This window comes from Hydra viridissima, unplaced genomic scaffold, assembly GCF_058129835.1.
Source record: "Hydra viridissima isolate aposymbiotic clone 2 unplaced genomic scaffold, HvirCarnegie_v1 scaffold_11, whole genome shotgun sequence".
Lineage (NCBI taxonomy): Eukaryota > Metazoa > Cnidaria > Hydrozoa > Anthoathecata > Hydridae > Hydra > Hydra viridissima.
The window spans coordinates 6,864,504-6,882,930 of NW_028324310.1; the positions used below are offsets into that span (position 1 = coordinate 6,864,504).

The window sequence follows — 18,427 nt, forward strand, 5'->3', positions numbered from 1 at the left end:
AAACAGAAAAAATTGGGTTTTTTTTAATTTGTGAGTTGAATGGTAACTTGAAAGACTTTGTCACGATGTGGTTATATGTATCAAAGCTCAAACGATTTTCTGAAGTTTAATTTAAGCAAAAATGAGCCCTAGCCTTTGTGCGCGAACATGTTTTGCAGTAATTATTGGCTTTATTCTAACCCCAACTCTGTCCTGGAGGTTGCCCACCCTTTTATTCCCACCCAGTCTTATCCATTTAGCCTGCGCTTTTGCGCACAAGTCTATTTGTGCTCGCCTACACGCCCGCAAAAAGTTTGGCAAGTGCATAAAAAAGAGCTTGCCAAAAAAATAAAAGCGTTTTATTTTAAATCGCAACAAAAAACTTTTTTGTTCATTTGTTCAACTTTTATGAAAAATAGCTTGTTTCAACCTTCTTTTTTTTGAATTATTATATATATATATATATATATATATATATATATATATATATATATATATATATATATATATATATATATATATATATATATATATATATATGTATTTATTTAAGCGTTCCTTTTTCTATTTTTATTTTAATTTAAATAGCTGGGAAAAAAAAAATTTTTGAAATTGTGCAAGCTAACTTAAAAATGACCATCCTGCCAGCGCTTTTTCAGGCGCTGGCATTAAAGTTCAAATGGAAAAGACTGCCCACCCCTCTTTGTATGAAGCACCAAAGAGTACGTGTTTATTGTCAAATCAAATTCACTCCTATTTCTATAAAATCACATCAATCTTTCTGTTAATTTGCAAATAATAAACTATTGTACATATAATCTTGTAATATAATAATTAGAAATATCAAACAAACAAAATCAACAAAAACAGCAACTTAGCAATTATATTGAAACGCTGTTAAAAACATAGCTTAGGTACGATTATTTTTAAATCTTTCTTGATATATATATATTATTCATACATACATACATACATACATACATACATACATACATACATACATACATACATACATACATACATACATACATACATACATACATACATACATACATACATACATACATACATACATACATACATACATACATACATACATACATACATACATACATACATACATACATACATACATACATACATACATACATACATACATACATACATATATACATGCTTTGTTCTTGTATCTTTTTAATCATTTTTTTGTGTTTTTTTGTTTTTTAAATTATCTTTATCTTTTATTTTCTTTCCTTTTTTTTTGTAACTGTATATACAGATTTTTTTAAATTTTCTTTATTATTACTTTCATTTAATATGTTATGACATTTGTCACAAAACCATTCCTTCTTTGGTTTTTTTGAAATGCAAACACATTTGAAATGATACCACTCTAAACAGCTTTCACATTCAATGCTTTCACTGGAAACTGTATTTAAAGTGCAAAATGGACAATTCCTTATTGCCAGTTGCTTTTGTTGCAAAATTGCTTTCTTTAGGCTATTCCAGGCTAAACTGGTTAAATATGGTTTTAAAATATGTATTGATACAGCATCATTGAGAAATGCAGAAGGAAGATTGCCAGGCTTTAATTCTAAATCACCAACATCTGCTTGCATTGCATGAGTAACATCTTCAACTTTTCCCTTTATGAGAATACCACCCAGAAGAACTAGATAGCAACAGATTGCAATTATATTCAAAATGATATATCATTTAATTGCAGATAACGTTTTTAAAATTTTCATTATTTAATTCATAAAAACTAACCATTTATTTTTCCTGCTACACGTTTATCAATATAAGATAAACACTTTTTTTTCCATCTAAATGCACCCATTGCAGTTTTTTTCTCTGTAGCTTTAGGCCTTCCTCGCGACCTAATCTTTGGAAGAAACTTTAAATCTTTTATATCAAAATGAATATTTAAAGGATCATTTTTGCTTGCCTAAAAGATTTATTTATGCTTCAAATTTTCATGCTTTGAACTTTTTAAAGCTAAGTTTAATTATTCTTTATAATGATTTAAAAATACATATTCAAATGAAATGGAACAGTGTGCATCAGATTAATACTAATTCTCATGCACACCGTTCATTTAAAAAGTAAATAATAGCAATTTTTTTGATTCTTTTAGAATAGATGGAATTGGAACAATACCACCTCTAACTTCTACATTTTCTTTTTTTAAATCTCAAAACTAAAAAAAAAAGCATTTCAAAACTAAATGAAAAATAATTCAATACCTCTACTGCATCACAACTTTTCAGAATTTCACCAACTATTGTATTAGAATTTTCAGGAGTGGGACTTTGATGAAGAGCCAAGCTTTGAAGAATAGTTGACTCATTTCTATCATTGTTCGAATGAAGATCAGTAAAAGAGTAAATCATTGTTCTTGCAAATGTAATTTATACTCAAATTCAATGGAATTATTTGATAAATAATCTGTTTTTGTAAGAGACTGGGGTATTGAAATCTTTGAATTACAGCTGTTAACAAGTTGATTTGACAAGTCAGTTGATTTTGAGTCATTTAAAATAAGGGAATTACAAACACCCATAGGGTTTATTTCTATTGGATTAAAGATTTCATTAGATTTGAAGTCAACATCAATACTATTTGATGAGATTTGAGGATAGAAAGTTTTTATACCATGACATAGCATCTCTTTACCAGTATCATCACATAATGTCTCCTTACCTATTTCAGCAGGGTGATTCAAATTATTTTCTATTAAAAAATCCACAGGTGATTCTAGGATTGACACATCTATGTTTTTATTTTCCTCCCAAACTTTAGCTAAATTTTGAAGAACATTTAACCTGATTTCAAATTCATTACTGCTACTTTCTGAGACTAGCTGAGCTAAACGCTGCGAAAGACGATATGCTTTTTTAAATTTTTCAGATTGTGTCAATGGTCTTTCCTTAACAACACCTAATCCCAGATGACTAAGGTTTTCATTTTGGTGTTGGAAAAGTCTATGGTTTTCAATAGCACGAGCCTTAAGCCATCTCACACCAATGCCATCATATGAAAATAGTGGCAAATGTTTCAATCGCCTTGCAACAAACATATGTTTACATGGTAATGCCATTGATTTAAAAAATATACATTGACACCTATGCTCGCTTATCAACACCTTTTGACCTAATATTTCTAAGGTTGGATGCTCATTTTCTTCAACAGGGTTTAAACCTAGTGCTTCTTTGAATTGACTTGCTACAAAGGTTAGTGCATAAAGTATCAATATTTGAGAAAATTCTTTTAGAACATCATTTTGTAAAACAGCATTCACAGAGATACGCTCGCCAGCAGTGATAAATGTATGATCTCTTTCTTTTTGCATGCAATCAATTACAGTAATAAGGTCTTTGAAAAAAAGAGGAAGAGGGTTAAGTAAATTTAGGACAGCTTTAATTCTTCGGTTCACAGACTCTAATCTATTTGTAGTTCGCTGTCCAAAAGTTAAATTCTGCTGTTGCCAACAATACACCCATTCAGTTACGCAATTGTTCCAGTTATTTTCAAAATAACGAACAACACTCTGTGGCATTTTCGAAATAAAATCATGTCTCAGTTTTTCAAAGTCTATATCAGATGAGGCATAAGCCATTTTTTGAAGGGATTTTAATGCGTGTATTCGCTGGCTTTCTGAAATTCCCATTTTCAAAACAGTAACTTCTCGACTCATTGCTCGTAGAACATGAAATAAGCATAGTAATAAAACTGAATTTGGAAAAGTTGTTCTAATGGAGTCTGTTTCTGCCATGTCTTTATCTGTGAAAATAGTGACAATTTCAGTCCATTTTTCATTTCTAGATTTAAATATTTCTAGCACTTCAATGAGTGTGATTGAATCCTCGGATGCAGTTACAAAAACTGTTACTATTTCACTTTCTCCATTTGGTCCTACAGCCAGCATAATATATAATGGCAAGCGTAAATTTGTTAATTTGTAAGTTGCATCCATCAATATTAGTTCTGGATACAATGAAAAAAATCTTTTCATTTCTGCATCTTGGAAAAAAATTGATTGAATTACTCCACTCTTATCGCATTTTATGTCCACATCCGCACCTACAAAAAAATATGTCTGACTAAAGTGAAGCAACTTAAAGCAATGTAATATTATAATCTAAAATTTACCAAGATAATATATATTATTATTATAAGTTATTATATTGTATGAATTATTATATGGTGGTTATATAAATGAAGTTTAATATAAATAATATTGTGCGTTAGTGGAATTGTAGTGTTAGTAGTAAACAAATAGTGTAAAACAAACATTTACAAATGTCTACAAAACAAGTCCAATTGAAAAAATAGTAGCTTGTAACAATGATAAGTATTTCATATTCAGTTTATTCTTCTTTATTTTTTTGCAGTCGTACGTCACTTAGCATAATCTTGTTTCTGAAAATGTTATAAAATACTAGTATTGATAACTTTTTTTAAACTATTAAAAAAAAAAAAATAACTTTCGTAAAAATATTAACACAAAGTAATTTATAAAACAGCAGCATTGATAAGCAAAAAAAAACTAACCATCACAATTTTTAAAAACTGCAAGTAAAGACTCTATATCTGTGGCACCTTTCTCCTTAGATGCTAAGTTATAAAGATCTTTTAATGTTATTTTCTTTCCTATTAGTAATAAATGAGATTAATCAATACATAATAAATTGAACCAAACACGCACCAACAGAACTCTCTCTCTCTCTCTCTCTCTCTCTCTCTCTAATATATATATATATATATATATATATATATATATATATATATATATATATATATATATATATATATATATATATATATATATATATTAGAGAGAGAGAGAGAGAGAGAGATCTGTTGGTGCGTGTTTGGTTCAATTTATTATGTAATTTAATAGTTCAATTTATTATGTAAATTTGTAATTATTCAATTATACCATCAAAAATTTTGTTGTTGTTTGGTTTTTTTTAGTCTTTGGTCTGTTTTTCAAATTTTTCCTTTATTTTAAGTTGTTTTTTTTTTTTTTAGTCTTAAGGTGACTCAGCTAGGGAAATAAGGCTGTAACTTCCTCCTAATGCAGCTCCAGTCTTCTTTTAATAATTCTCTGCCATGACATTTTACTAAACTCTGAGCAAAAGGCAATAATAAAGCATGCAAGAAAATCTTTACTTTTTAACAACAATGAAACGTGGATTAAGAAAAATGGGGGACAGTTCGATGTTACTATGGGGGCTTACGATGGTGCTGAAGTATGTGAATTAGTAGGAATCTTTCTATTATTTCAACTTTCGCAACATTATAAAAGAGAGGATTTCGGGCTATATCGTGACGACGGGCTAGCAATATTTAAAAACAAAAACGGTCAACAGATGGAAAAAATCAAAAAGCATTTTATGAAAATATTTAAAAATAATGATTTTCTTATTTCCATCAAATGCAATATGAAAATCGTAAATTATCTCGATGTGACACTTGATCTTAATGATAATTCTTTTCGACCGTACTCGAAATATGATAATGAACTGTGTTACGTCAACTGTGATTCGAACCATCCACCTAGTGTTATCAAAAGACTACCTCGAACTGTTGAATTAAGATTATCTTCAACTTCATCGAACGAACTTATTTTTAAAAATGCTACTCCACCTTACGAAGAGGCTTTAAATAAAGCAGGCTATAAATGTAAACTCAATTATCAACATCAAGTTGCCACGACTAAAAATACAAAACGCAAGCGAAACATTATATGGTTTAACCCTCCATTCAGTAAAAACGTGGAAACAAAAATAGGAAACCGTTTACTTGCATTGGTTGACCTTCACTTTCCGGTAAATCATAGATTGCACAAAATTTTCAATAGAAATTCGATCAAGGTAAGTTATAGCTGTATGCGAAACGTAAAATCCATCATTAATTCGCATAATCACAAGGTTTTACAAGACCAAAGAAGCATACCAAAAATCACCTGCAACTGTATCAACAAAACCGCTTGTCCTTTAAACAATCAATGTTTGTTAAGCAATATCGTTTATAAAGCTATCGTGAGTTCCGAAAATCTTGAACTCAAAGAAAAAGTTTATTTTGGCATTAGCGAGACACCATTTAAGCTAAGATATGCTAACCATTTGAAATCTTTTAATACGGTCAGGTATAAGAATGATACCGAGCTTTCAAAGGAAATTTGGAATCTCAAAGAAAAAGCCATCACACCTATAATAAAGTGGAGAATTGTAAAGCGCTGCAAACCTTACAACCCTGAAACCAAGATTTGTAACCTTTGCCTTCACGAGAAGTTTGAAATTTTATCGTATAAAGAAAACAACCTGCTTAACAAAAGAAGCGAAATAATATCTAAATGTCGACATGCTAACAAGTTCCTTTTATCCTCTTTTGATACTGAAGACTAAATGATTGCGTCTTTTTGCTCATTACGACAGAATTCGTTCTACCGTAAATTTGATTCGTTTTTAAACGGTTTTTTACGTTTTTGATTTGTAATTAATAGCTGATGATTGCCGTAAGGCACGAAACTTTAAGTACTATTAATATGTTGTTTTTCTCCATTTAAATAACAGATATATATATATATATAGATATATAATTTACAGTTATGTTTAATTTGATTGCTACTAAAACTAAAAATACAATTAGGATTTCAGACTCGCTTTGCCCATATTTTAATAAACGTCACCTGTTTCATTTTGAACATGCTCATGAATAAGCCATTTATTGCCATGTATCTTTAACATTTGTTTCACATCTTTCTCTTGATCTTCATTTAGTTTCCTAACTTTTGGAAGTCTTTCAATTATTTCCTAGGTAATAAATAATTTGAAAAAATTAATAATTTCATCATTTTAAGGATAAAATTTAAATAAATTTACAACTTATTTATAAACAGCAATTTGTTATTTCTAAAATTTTGCTTTACAGATAAATCTTTATAAGAAACTTGTTTATAGTTCAAAGAATATTTTTTTAACTTGTCTCAATTTCGGGTTAATATAAACAAAGTTAAAATAAAGTATTATCTATAATGAAAAACGTAATATGAATATTTAATTTGCATTCAAATATCATTCACAATTGTATTACTTTTACTTTTTCTTTTATTTGATAGTATGGAACTCAAGAAACTCATGCTTCATGGCATAACTTTAACTACTAACTTTAAATACGACAATAAGTCATAACAAAAATTAATTTTATATTAGAACTTGAGTGGAAAATGTTACTTATTTAACTGCCTTTTTACTTAGTTTAAAAAAAAAAAAAAAATGACTAAACCAGATCCTACAAACAAAAACATTTTTTATTATATATTTTAAAATAACCAAACACAAATTGAGTCAACGTAAGTCATAAGAATAAGTTTATAAATTCAGTAATCTATCATATAAAAATATTAAAATAACAAAAACAAAAATTAAAGCTAAAATAAAATTAACAATAAGATCAACAAAGATCGCAACATTTTAGCCACTCTGCTTTTACAGTATTGTGTGCACATAAAACAGCTATAGTTGAGAAACAAAGCTTCTATTTATATATCTATTTATGCTTTATTTCTATCAAATATGTTGAAAATATAAAATAATTATTGATTATTAAAATTTATAGTAAAATATAACAGCAGGATAATATAACATTTTAAAATAAAACTAAGAACCTTTTTTTGATGCACCACTGTCTAGTTGAGTTTACCTTATGTCAAATGCGCCTATGAAAACTATGAGAAAACTAAATACATATTTTTCAGTTTTTAAACTTTTTACCTCAGCTGTTATGAAATATTGCTGCTGTTATAACAACATAGTATTTCATCAATAAAAATATTTATTGACAGTCTATTCAGGGTGGCCAGCCACTTTGTACAATCAAATTCCCTGACTTTTCCCAGACTCTGATAATTAAAAATCTGGAATTTTATTTTAAAAAATATGATAGTAATTACTTTTTAAACTAGTGTTTAATGTTTGTAAATGCCTTTCAGTCTAATAGCAAAGATTTAATTAGGGAAAAGAAAACTATATAAAAAAGCTATCATTTAAGTAAAATCAATTAAGCTAAAATTTGGCAAAAAACTACTTTTATATAAGAATTTAGCAAAAAACTAATACTTTTATATAAGAAAAAAAAAATTACTTTGTCAATTGCATGGTTGTGCTCATTAATAACTTTTTTCACACAGAACTTTTCACCATCTTCAGTAACACCAATGCAAAGTGTAAATGGACATTGAATTTTATAGGTACTATGTATAAATAATAAGTCTACATAAAGCATCTTTAGTGAAACGAAACCTTCAGTTTACAAGAAATTATTGTTGAAAAAAGTTATGATTTTATTGACTAACTTTAATTATGATTTACAAATACCTTTGGTTTGGACGAAGCCCTTTTGATCTCGATTTAAACTGACGCCCACCATGATAGCAACAGTATGTTAAATAATAATATTTTAACTCTTTATTAATATATCGTTGCAAGCCTTTTTTAATTGCTAAATCAATTGTTCGACTATCTCGAACATAAAGAAATACAAATCTTGATTTTTCATATTCTTTAATTGTTAGCTTAAGCTCATTAAAATTATTAAAAATATCTCCTACATTCATTCTACTAACAATCAGAGCGGATAGTACTAACGATTAAGTTGATTATTCGTCAGTAAATTTTACAGAATCAGAAGCCGGTTTTAAATCATTAATGGCTAAGAAACTGGCTGCTGGTTTTCTAGTTGTTGGTGTTAAGTAAACCAACTAAAAGTTACGTCATCGTCATTGGCTAGAACCCAGACCAGCCGGTACTCTAGCTGCCAGAGCTAAAGATCCAGCAGCCGGTACCGTAGCCACTGCGTTTACAAATATATATATATATATATATATATATATATATATATATATATATATATATATATATATATATATATATATATATATATGATGTGAAAAGAATATGTTTTACAATTCTTATCCTTATAGATGACAGCGTAGCTACATATATTGATCTTACAACATACATAATAAAATTTTTTATAAAATAATCTTATGTATTAACTAATATAAAGTTTAAATTATTGAAGGGCAAGTGACATAATAAATTTTTATTAACTTTCTTTCCGTGATACCAAGGTAAAAATGGTTATGAAAAAAATATCATAAAGAAAACCGTTTAAATTGAAAGACAGAAAGGAGGACAAAAAGACACAATAAAAAGACATCATTCAGATATCTTCAAACAGAAGTCGTACCAATTCACGTTAAAAACGTATATGGATAAATTTTAAAAACCAGAAAAAAACAAACAATTAAAAAAAACCTTATATAAATTGTGCCGGCAGGGATTGACACAAAAAGAAATATAAAACAAACACACTCTAAGTGTCCACATATTCCAAAAGAAAATTGAAAATAAGAAAGGCAAATTAAAAAATACATCAAAAATTCATTAAAATAAACTAATTATATTCGATAACAAGAAAAAACTATTTACAAAATAATAGATTAAAGCAAATACACGCTTTAACGCTCAGCTTACATACATAACGTCAAAATTTGGTCCAAATGGCGCTGGTGGCCAAATTCGACGCTTTCACCGACTCCTCTTGGATCCCTTGCTCATTTTTTGTTATATCCTATCAGGCTGAGCACAAAATTGGCTAAGGGCATCAAGCTATTCACTGATAAGTACCGAATATGGCGACAAATGCACAGAAATGCTTAGAATTTGCTAGTAATGTCAATTCTGTGATTATTTCGTCAAACTTGAGCATTTCACCGTGATTTCTTTGAACCTTTGGACACTTTTTGTTGTAACCTATCAGGCTGAGCACAAAAATGACAAAGACAATCAACATAGAGGCTGACAAATAACGGAAATGGCGACAAAACCCCGTTTTTTGGTCCATTTTCACACAAATCTAATGAACTTGGGCCAAATGTCACGATTTCGGCCACTTTCACCAAGCTCTTTTGAAAGTCTTGCTCATTTTTTGTTGTAACCTATCAGGCTGAGCACAAAAATGACAAAGACAGTTAAAAGAAAGGATGGCAAATATCGGAATTGGCGACAAAACCCCGTTTTTTGGTTAATTTCCACACAAATCTAACGAATTTGGGATAAATATCACGTTTTCAGCCACTTTCACCGTGCTCTTTTGAAAGTTTTGCTCAATTTTTGTTGTACCCTGCCAGGCTGAGCACAAGTATGACAAAGACAGTCAACAGAAAGGCTGGCAAGCACTGGAATTGGCCACAAAACGCCGTTTTTGGCTCAATTTCCATACAAAACGTCGAAATTTGGGCCAAATGTGGCCGAATTCAAGGCTTTCACCAACTCCTCTTGGATCCCTTGCTCATTTTTTATTGTATCCTATCAGGATGAGCACAAAATTGGCCAACGGCATCAAACTATTCACTGATAAGTACAGAAATTGGCGACAAATGCACAGAAATGCTTAGAATTTGCTAGTAATGTCAATTCTGTGATTATTTCGTCAAATTTGACCCTTTTACCAAGATTTCTTTGAACCTTTGGACACTTTTTGTTGTAACCTATCAGGCTGAGCACAAAAATGACAAAGACAATCAACATAGAGGCTGACAAATAACGGAAATGGCGACAAAACCCCGTTTTTTGGTCCATTTTCACACAAATCTAATGAACTTGGGCCAAATGTCACGATTTCGGCCACTTTCACCAAGCTCTTTTGAAAGTCTTGCTCATTTTTTGTTGTAACTTATCAGGCTGAGCACAAAAACGGCTAAGGGTGTCAAGCTAATTCCTGATAAGTACCGAAATCGGTGACAAATGCACAGAAATGCTAGAAATTTGCTGGTAAAACAACTAACATTAAACAGATTCTTTTTTTACATATGATTAACGTAATAAATAAAATTTGGTTTCTTCAAGCAAATTCAATATCTAGGCCGGGTGAATAAAAATGAGCAATTGCTTTTACTCAGTAATCGGTCAGCTTTACGCGAATAAAAACTTCAGCAGTTTTGCTCATATTTTATTCACTTAAAGATAAGCAATTTACTTAGTAATTGCTCAATTTTACGTGAATAAAAACTTAAGAAAAGTTGTTGAAGTTTTTATTCACGTAAAGCTGACCAATTACTGAGTAAAAGCTATTGCTCATTTTTATTCACCGGGCCTTATGTCTTAATTTTAAAATCGCGTGTAATGTTTCATCCGATAGCCGAGTTCTGAAATGGTTGTATTCCATCGCATGGCTACTAAAATCTCGTTTAAATTTGAACTGAGAAAATGCAGCACCAAAATCAACTTGAGAATTATCGTAAAGTTCTTTCCAGTTAGGATCATCACGTTGTAAATGCCAATATTCAAGAATATTGAAGTTTTCATTCACACCAATACGTGGCTCACTATATACAATATCTGTTTTTTGCTGAAGAATTCTTGTGTTATGTGTAATATCTATGCTTTGCCGTTGACCTCCTCCTGAAAGAAGAGATATCAATTATTTGTTTATTAAACAACAAGTGTTGTCTAATCGAACTGATTTTCGAATCTTTAAAAGTTGCAAAGTTTTTCAAACACTTAAATATAAAAACTTTTCTTTAAAATTTGACTTTTTGACCTTAAATCAAAAAAATGTTAAACACTTTTTGTTTGATTTGTGAAGAAATAAAAAAAAAAAAAAAAAAAAGGAAGAAGCGAATAATACTCTTTGATGACGAAAATCATTAATATCAAGTTATTGAGTGGCATTGAACTTTTATTGATATACAGTGTGGAAATTCTTGATTTTTTTAATGTAATAGACCTTTTCATAAATATCTGCGACGGAGAATGGAGTTTTCTCAAAGCGAGGCAGTGTTTATAACAATCAAAACAAACTTATCTGTTACCAAAAATGTTGTAGGGTTTAGAGGTGATAAGTGGTGGTGTTTTCTCTATTTAGTTTCTAAAATTTAATTTTCATTTACTATGTTATTGTCTAAGGTTAACCCTCCTAAACAAAAGTTAGTCGTTGTTCCAGATCATATATATCATCTTAAACAATGTTAGTTTCTAAAGATGAAATAACAGTAAATATAAACAACAACAATATAATAAAGATTATAACAAGAAATGGTTAATGTCATATTTCTACATCCCCTTCCATGTTTTTAAATGTCAATCGATATAAACATAGTTTTCAGGTTCATTTCTTGAAGTCGTCCAACGTCAGAGATTTACCGGATTCAGGTTGGTAAAATTTTCTCGGGATACGTACTCTTGTTGAACGCTTTAATTTATGATCTCCGACCTTGGTATCCACAAGAGGTGGCATTGCTAATTGCGATGTGTTTGTTGATGGAGACGTTGGTGTAGATGGCGGCTGGGGCACTGATGCTATTGGTAGAGGCGATGGAGTTACTGTTTGTGCAGATGTCGGGGGCGGTGACAGTACTACGGATGGTGCTGATTTCGGTTCAGATGGTATAACTTTGTTAGATTCTGAGACACATTCTGTGATTTGTGGTGAATCGGTAGGATTTTCTTGGCGAAAGCTGGTTTTTAGTGGTTTGGTCAATGCGACTTCAGTTTCGTGTGACTTTAGTGGGTTCAGAAACTTTCGCAAAAATTTTCTGTTTCTTACAGATAGTCTTCCTGTTCCTTCAACTTTAATGACATATTGGTCATTTTCTCTACACTCGACAACTTTCCCACTGCGATCCCATTTTTTAGGGTGGTTCCCTACTTGATTTTGTATGAAAACACTATCTCCATCATGTAGTGGTGCAAGGGAACGTGTATGTTCTTGAAGTGATTCAAGGGTCCTTGCATATCTTGTTCGTAATGCTTTTTCTTTTGCTGACCATGCGTACCTCCATGTTTTTAGGAATTGATCATTATCAAATATAGGGATTCTGTTTTTTATCCTGGGCATTGCATCGCGAATGGGATGGCCAAATAATACTTGAGCAGGGGACAACTGACAAATAGGGTCCGGCGTGTTTCTAATTGTGAGGATTGCCCTTACAAAAGCGTTATTATTGAGATCGCCATTCGGTCCCACATTGTTTTCCAGGAGACGTTTCGTCAATTTTACTGCGAGTTCCGCTCTTCCATTAGATTGTTGGTGATGGGCCGATGAAATGCGATGAGTTATACCCCATTGTTGCAAAAACTCTTTTGTTTCACCAGAAGTAAATTGAGGACCACCATCGGTAGATAATTCTTCTGGGACTCCAAACGTTGTAAATAGTTTACGAAGGCACATGATTAGTCCTTTTGCGCTTATTTCTGATGTTCCTGATTTTATTCTGTAGGCTTCGGTCCACCCGGAGAGTCTATCCCCAATAATCAGATAATTCCAGCCACGAAATTCAAAATAGTCAGCGAATATGCATTCAAATGGCGTCACGGGGATGTGAGGTCGGATAGGTGGTAGTCGTGCATTAGACGGTGCATTTCGATTACAGCTGCAACAGCCGTCGCGTTTACTTTGTATGCTGTAAGTGATACCCGGCCAGAAAACGGTAGCTTGAGCTCTGGCTATCATTCCTGACACTCCCTGGTGGGCTGAATGCAGTACATCCAAAATATCATTTCGTAAGGCTGGTGGGATTACAATTCTGTCGTTGTATATTATAACTCCATCTGACACCATTAAGTCTTTGCGGTATTCCCAGAATGGTAAAAGGCTTTTTTCAATATTCTTTTTATCATCTGGGAAACCATTTTCTATTGCTAATACTAATGCTTTAAAGTCAGTGTCCTTTTCTGTTTCAACTTTGACGCTTTCCCAAGACACTGCAATCATTTTATCTATGTCGTTTCGTATTGAGGCTATTATGAGAGATTCCATGTTGTCAAAATCGGTATTTTGATCGCAGGTGGCTGAATTATTAACTTCATTCATGTTCTCTGTCGGGTAACGAGAAGTAGCATCCGCTACCAGATTTGTTTTTCCTGGCTGGTGTTGAATGATAAATTTCCATGGCAAGGTTCTCTGTTTTAGTCGGAAGAGTCGTGTGTTAGCGATTTCATCTAGGGTCCTATCTCCTAATAATTTAACAAGCGGTTTATGGTCAGTTACTACCAAGAGGTTATCACATCCTTGTGTGAAATATTTAGTCTGCTCTAGACTCCAAGCCACGCCTAGCATTTCGCCTTCAACTGGTGCGTATCGTTTTTCCGTAGATGACAAGAATCTGGACCCGGCAAGAGTAATTTTCCATCCGTCTATACAGCAGTCTGGCGAATCTGATTCACATTTACAATGTTTTTGGCTCAGGTAATAACCTATGCCCAATTTTGACCAGTCGCTTCTCAAGCAGGTCTTCTTGGTGATGTCGAATATTTGGACCCCATTTTTAATTGCGCTGATGATCTTTTCCTTTGATATATTGAATGAAGTGTTAAGATCATCCGACCAATAGAATTTTGATTTAGGGCTGAGCAAAGCTTTGAATGGGGCCATAACTTCTCGAAGTTGGGCGTAATGTGATTCTTGGTTAACTAAACCGAACCAAGATCGGATATCAGTTATTGCGGATGGTGTTGGGAATGATCTGATTGCGTCAATATATTTAGGCAGTGGTTCAACTCTATCTTCAGATATTCTAAAACCTGCAAAGTCCACTACTCTTTGAGCAAATTGGAATTTTTGGGGGTTTAAAATAATTCCAGCTTTACCAACGAGCTTAAGGAATTCGATTGTTCGCCACCAATGTTTAACTAGTTCATCGTCGTAATGGATGGTGTCATCTACACATCTTTGTTTGCAATTAAAGCCTGCTACAATTTCGTCAAAACGCCTGTTGTAGCCGTCCCCGCTGGAGACGAAACCTTGAGGAGCTCGAATGTATCTATAGCGTCCATAAGGTGTAATAAGGTGGTAAGATGTCTATCTTCGATGCGTATCGGGACGCTATGATAACCATTCCATGCATCGGTTACAGTTTTCCATGAATTTCTTGGTACTGAACGAGCTAGTTGGAATGGTGATTTCATTGCATGGGTTTCTCTGTGGCAATATTTATTTAATGGGGATAGGTCAACAGTGCGACGAGGCCCGCCGTCATGTTTTCGTGTGATGACCATTTTGTGGCACCATGTGGTAGGTTCTCCTAGGGGTACCTTTTCAATGACACCAAGAGATTCATCACGAAGTAAATCTTTCTCGACCTGATCTTGCCAATGATTTGGTATGGTGGCTGGAGTGAATGCTGCAACTGGTTTGACATTTTTCTGAATTAGAATACTAATTGGAGGTACCTCCATGTCAGGTAAGATCTGGTGTGGGCATGTGTTAAATGTTGAGGCAGCATATCTTTCAAGAAGCCAAGTTTCCATCCGTTCGTTGTTTCCCGGAGAGCAATCAAAAGGGAGTTTAGTGGGTGCACTTGGTGGAAGGCTTCTTTTGGGGCAATCGCATGCATGGTTTGGGCTGTTTTCGCTCAATGTTTTAGTTACTTTAGTCTGAGGGTCTGAGTAAATAGCTCCATGGAGGGCACTACCAATCTCTGGAAAGTCTTTAGAGATGATACCCAGTTGGGTCATTGCCTCTTTAGATAAGTAGAATCCGCTTGCATCTGGACTGATATAAACCATTACAGCGCATTCGATTTTGTTGCCATTAGGTCGTTGTCCTTCAAGACGTACAAGAATTGCACCTTCAATACGAAATTGGGTTTTGTTAGCAGCAGACATGCTATATTTCACAGGTATTAAATTTTGTGCTTTAAAACCTGTACTCTCAAATCCTTTCCTGGACCATAAGCAGGACTGTGCACCGGTATCTGTGATAACTTGTAGATATTTCGGTGTGATGGAAGGGAATGGGATACCAAATGCATCATAGTCTGATTTGTTGGTGGTCATACGCAGCTGAATTGTAGGATGAACCAATGATTGAGCTGCGGCCCATCCATCGTGGGTAAATATGTGATGAGTTATTTCTGTGGAGTGTGGCTTTACGTTGGGCATCAATAGAGATTTTGTTTTTGAATGCTTCATTGCACTCAACTTTAACACAAGTCCGCTGGCCATCTTTAGAGGCATTTAATTTCATATCGTTTGGGATGATTCTGCTGTTCATTTTAGAATTGCGAGATCTAAGCTTCTTCCAGCAGTCTAGACATAACTTGTGATGTTTTGTATTCCATCCTCTAGATAATTCGGTAAATATTCTATAAGATTTTGAGCAATCTGGGCATATGGCTGTGACATTAGTATCTTTAATACCGTGTGTATTGCTCTTGTTTTGTTAAATGAAAGTTGATACACTTGCTGTTGTTGAACTACAGCCTAGTGCATTTCGTGGCATCTCGTTACCCTCGATAAAAGCAATGATATCTGCGATTGAGGATGTGTCAAGGGAGACCCATCCAAGTACATCTTTACGGATGTCAACATCTGATAGTCCGGCAACAACAATATCTCGTATGATAGCATCGGTAAAATCAACTGTTGTTTGTGGGTGGCAGTGGCATTGTACAATGTAGTTGCAAGTAGCAGCCTTACCCTTCATTTTTGCGTAGAATGACCGAATATTTTCGTTGTGTCCCTGTCTTGGACACAACGAAAATATTCGGTCATTCTACGCAAAAATGAAGGAGGAGTTGGAGGAGTTCTGCCCTTCTGACACTAATGGCTACTGGGATAACAGCCAGTCTCTTCATTGCTTTAAGAAATGTCTCATCGTTTTCGTTGATTATCTTAGGGTTTTCTTCCAGGAGTTGGTTGCCGAGGTCGTCTTCACAGCACTGAAACAGCTGTGCTGTCATCTCCTCTTGTCTAATGTCTGTACATCTCTTGAACAATTTCCAGCGGCTAATAAAATTTGCCCACTCTTCTTCAGATATGTCCTGGCCAATGTGAGGACGATCCATTTTCGGTGCCTCGTGCTTTGAGAAGACTGAATGAATGTCAATTGAGTTTAGAGGATGGTGAAGTTGGTGGCTGTTAAATAGTGCAATAGCAATTGCTTCGCTGGGGCCTTCAATGATGACTTTGCATCCTGGAGCCTGGCAAGGTAAGCGTATTGTGGACATATTATGAAAGAGAAAAGGTTAGCAAAGTCCTGCTTTTTTGTTCATACGTTAATACTGGATACTTGGATACTGAAGAAACTAACATAAACAAAAGTTAGTCGTTGTTCCAGATCATATATATTATCTTAAAAAATGTTAGTTTCTAAAGATGAAATAACAGTAAATATAAACAACAACAATATAATAAAGATTATAACAAGAAATGGTTAATGTCATATTTCTACACCTGCATTTCTGGATTCTTTCCTTTTCTTGAGAGGCACTTTATGTATAGTATTAATGTTGTTGCCTAAGGTTAGCCCTCCATTTTTGGATTCTTTCCTTTTCTTCTTAAAGCAGTTATGGAATAATTTTTTAGTTTTTTATGTTTTTTTTTAAATTTCTTAATAGATATAAGATAAACTTAAATATAAAATAAAGAACACTAATATAGTCAAAATAAAAAGGTAATTATTAAAGTAACATTAAGTAAAAAACACAAAATCAGACAAAGTATTTAAAACTCTTTCAACATCAGGAGTTATTTTTTGATATCTAAGATATTTTTAAGTGTTTTCTCTTTTTTCTAAATTCTTAGCAAAATCGCTCTAAAGGTAGTATGCAGCATCTTTATGTTTCTTCCCTTTACTTTACATGTCAGCTCTCTTATACTTCCTATATATATGTGTATATATATATATATATATATATATATATATATATATATATATATGTGTGTGTGTGTATATATATATATATATATATATATATATATATATATATATATATATATATATATATATATATATATATAGACTTTAATAAAGTATATGAGTTATTAAAGATTTTTGATTTACTTAACTGTGACAATTTTAAATGCTTTTAAATTAGCTTAGCTGTTCAGTTTAATTTTTGATAATTGGATCTTGAAAATTTGACAATAAAGCAGCTACTGAAATAATTTGATTTAAAGAACCCATTATACTCATAGGGATAACATAATCAAATATATGATAACACTTTAACCTATGTATCATTCTCTCCACATGGATTTTTTCATCTGCAATTTGTTGACTTAAAACTGTTTACTCAATAGTAAATTGTTCTCTACCCCTTAAAAATGATGGTAAAACAAGATTAGCACCAAGTAGTCTGAGGTATTCTGCTTATGTAAAGCCATGGTTACTCATTACACTTTCACCTGGATTCCATAATGCTTGACTTAAAAATCCACTTTTAATAACAATTTCTTTATCAGAAATACTCCCTGGGTAGGCATTTGAAATAAATGTAAATCCTCCCCCAGGAGCAATTCCTACTAAAACTTTAACTGCTGTGTGACTTTTGTAATCTGAATACATAATTTTGTGCATAAATAATTTAGATGGTGTTTCCACCTTAAACTCTACACAATCAATGATACACATCACAGTTGGGAACTTTTCCTTC

The 18,427-nt window shown here is 32.5% G+C and overlaps 1 pseudogene across 1 annotated transcript; it reads right to left on the reverse strand.

The window, feature by feature from the left end:
* Positions 1 to 1,479: 1,479 nt before the first annotated feature.
* Positions 1,480 to 8,716, reverse strand: LOC149881931 (uncharacterized; annotated as a pseudogene). Its single transcript, XR_016445198.1, has 6 exons — positions 8,364 to 8,716; positions 8,131 to 8,239; positions 6,677 to 6,800; positions 4,534 to 4,632; positions 2,226 to 4,062; positions 1,480 to 1,651 (listed from the first exon to the last, which is right to left on the reverse strand). The product of XR_016445198.1 is annotated as an uncharacterized LOC149881931 (transcript).
* Positions 8,717 to 18,427: the final 9,711 nt, after the last annotated feature.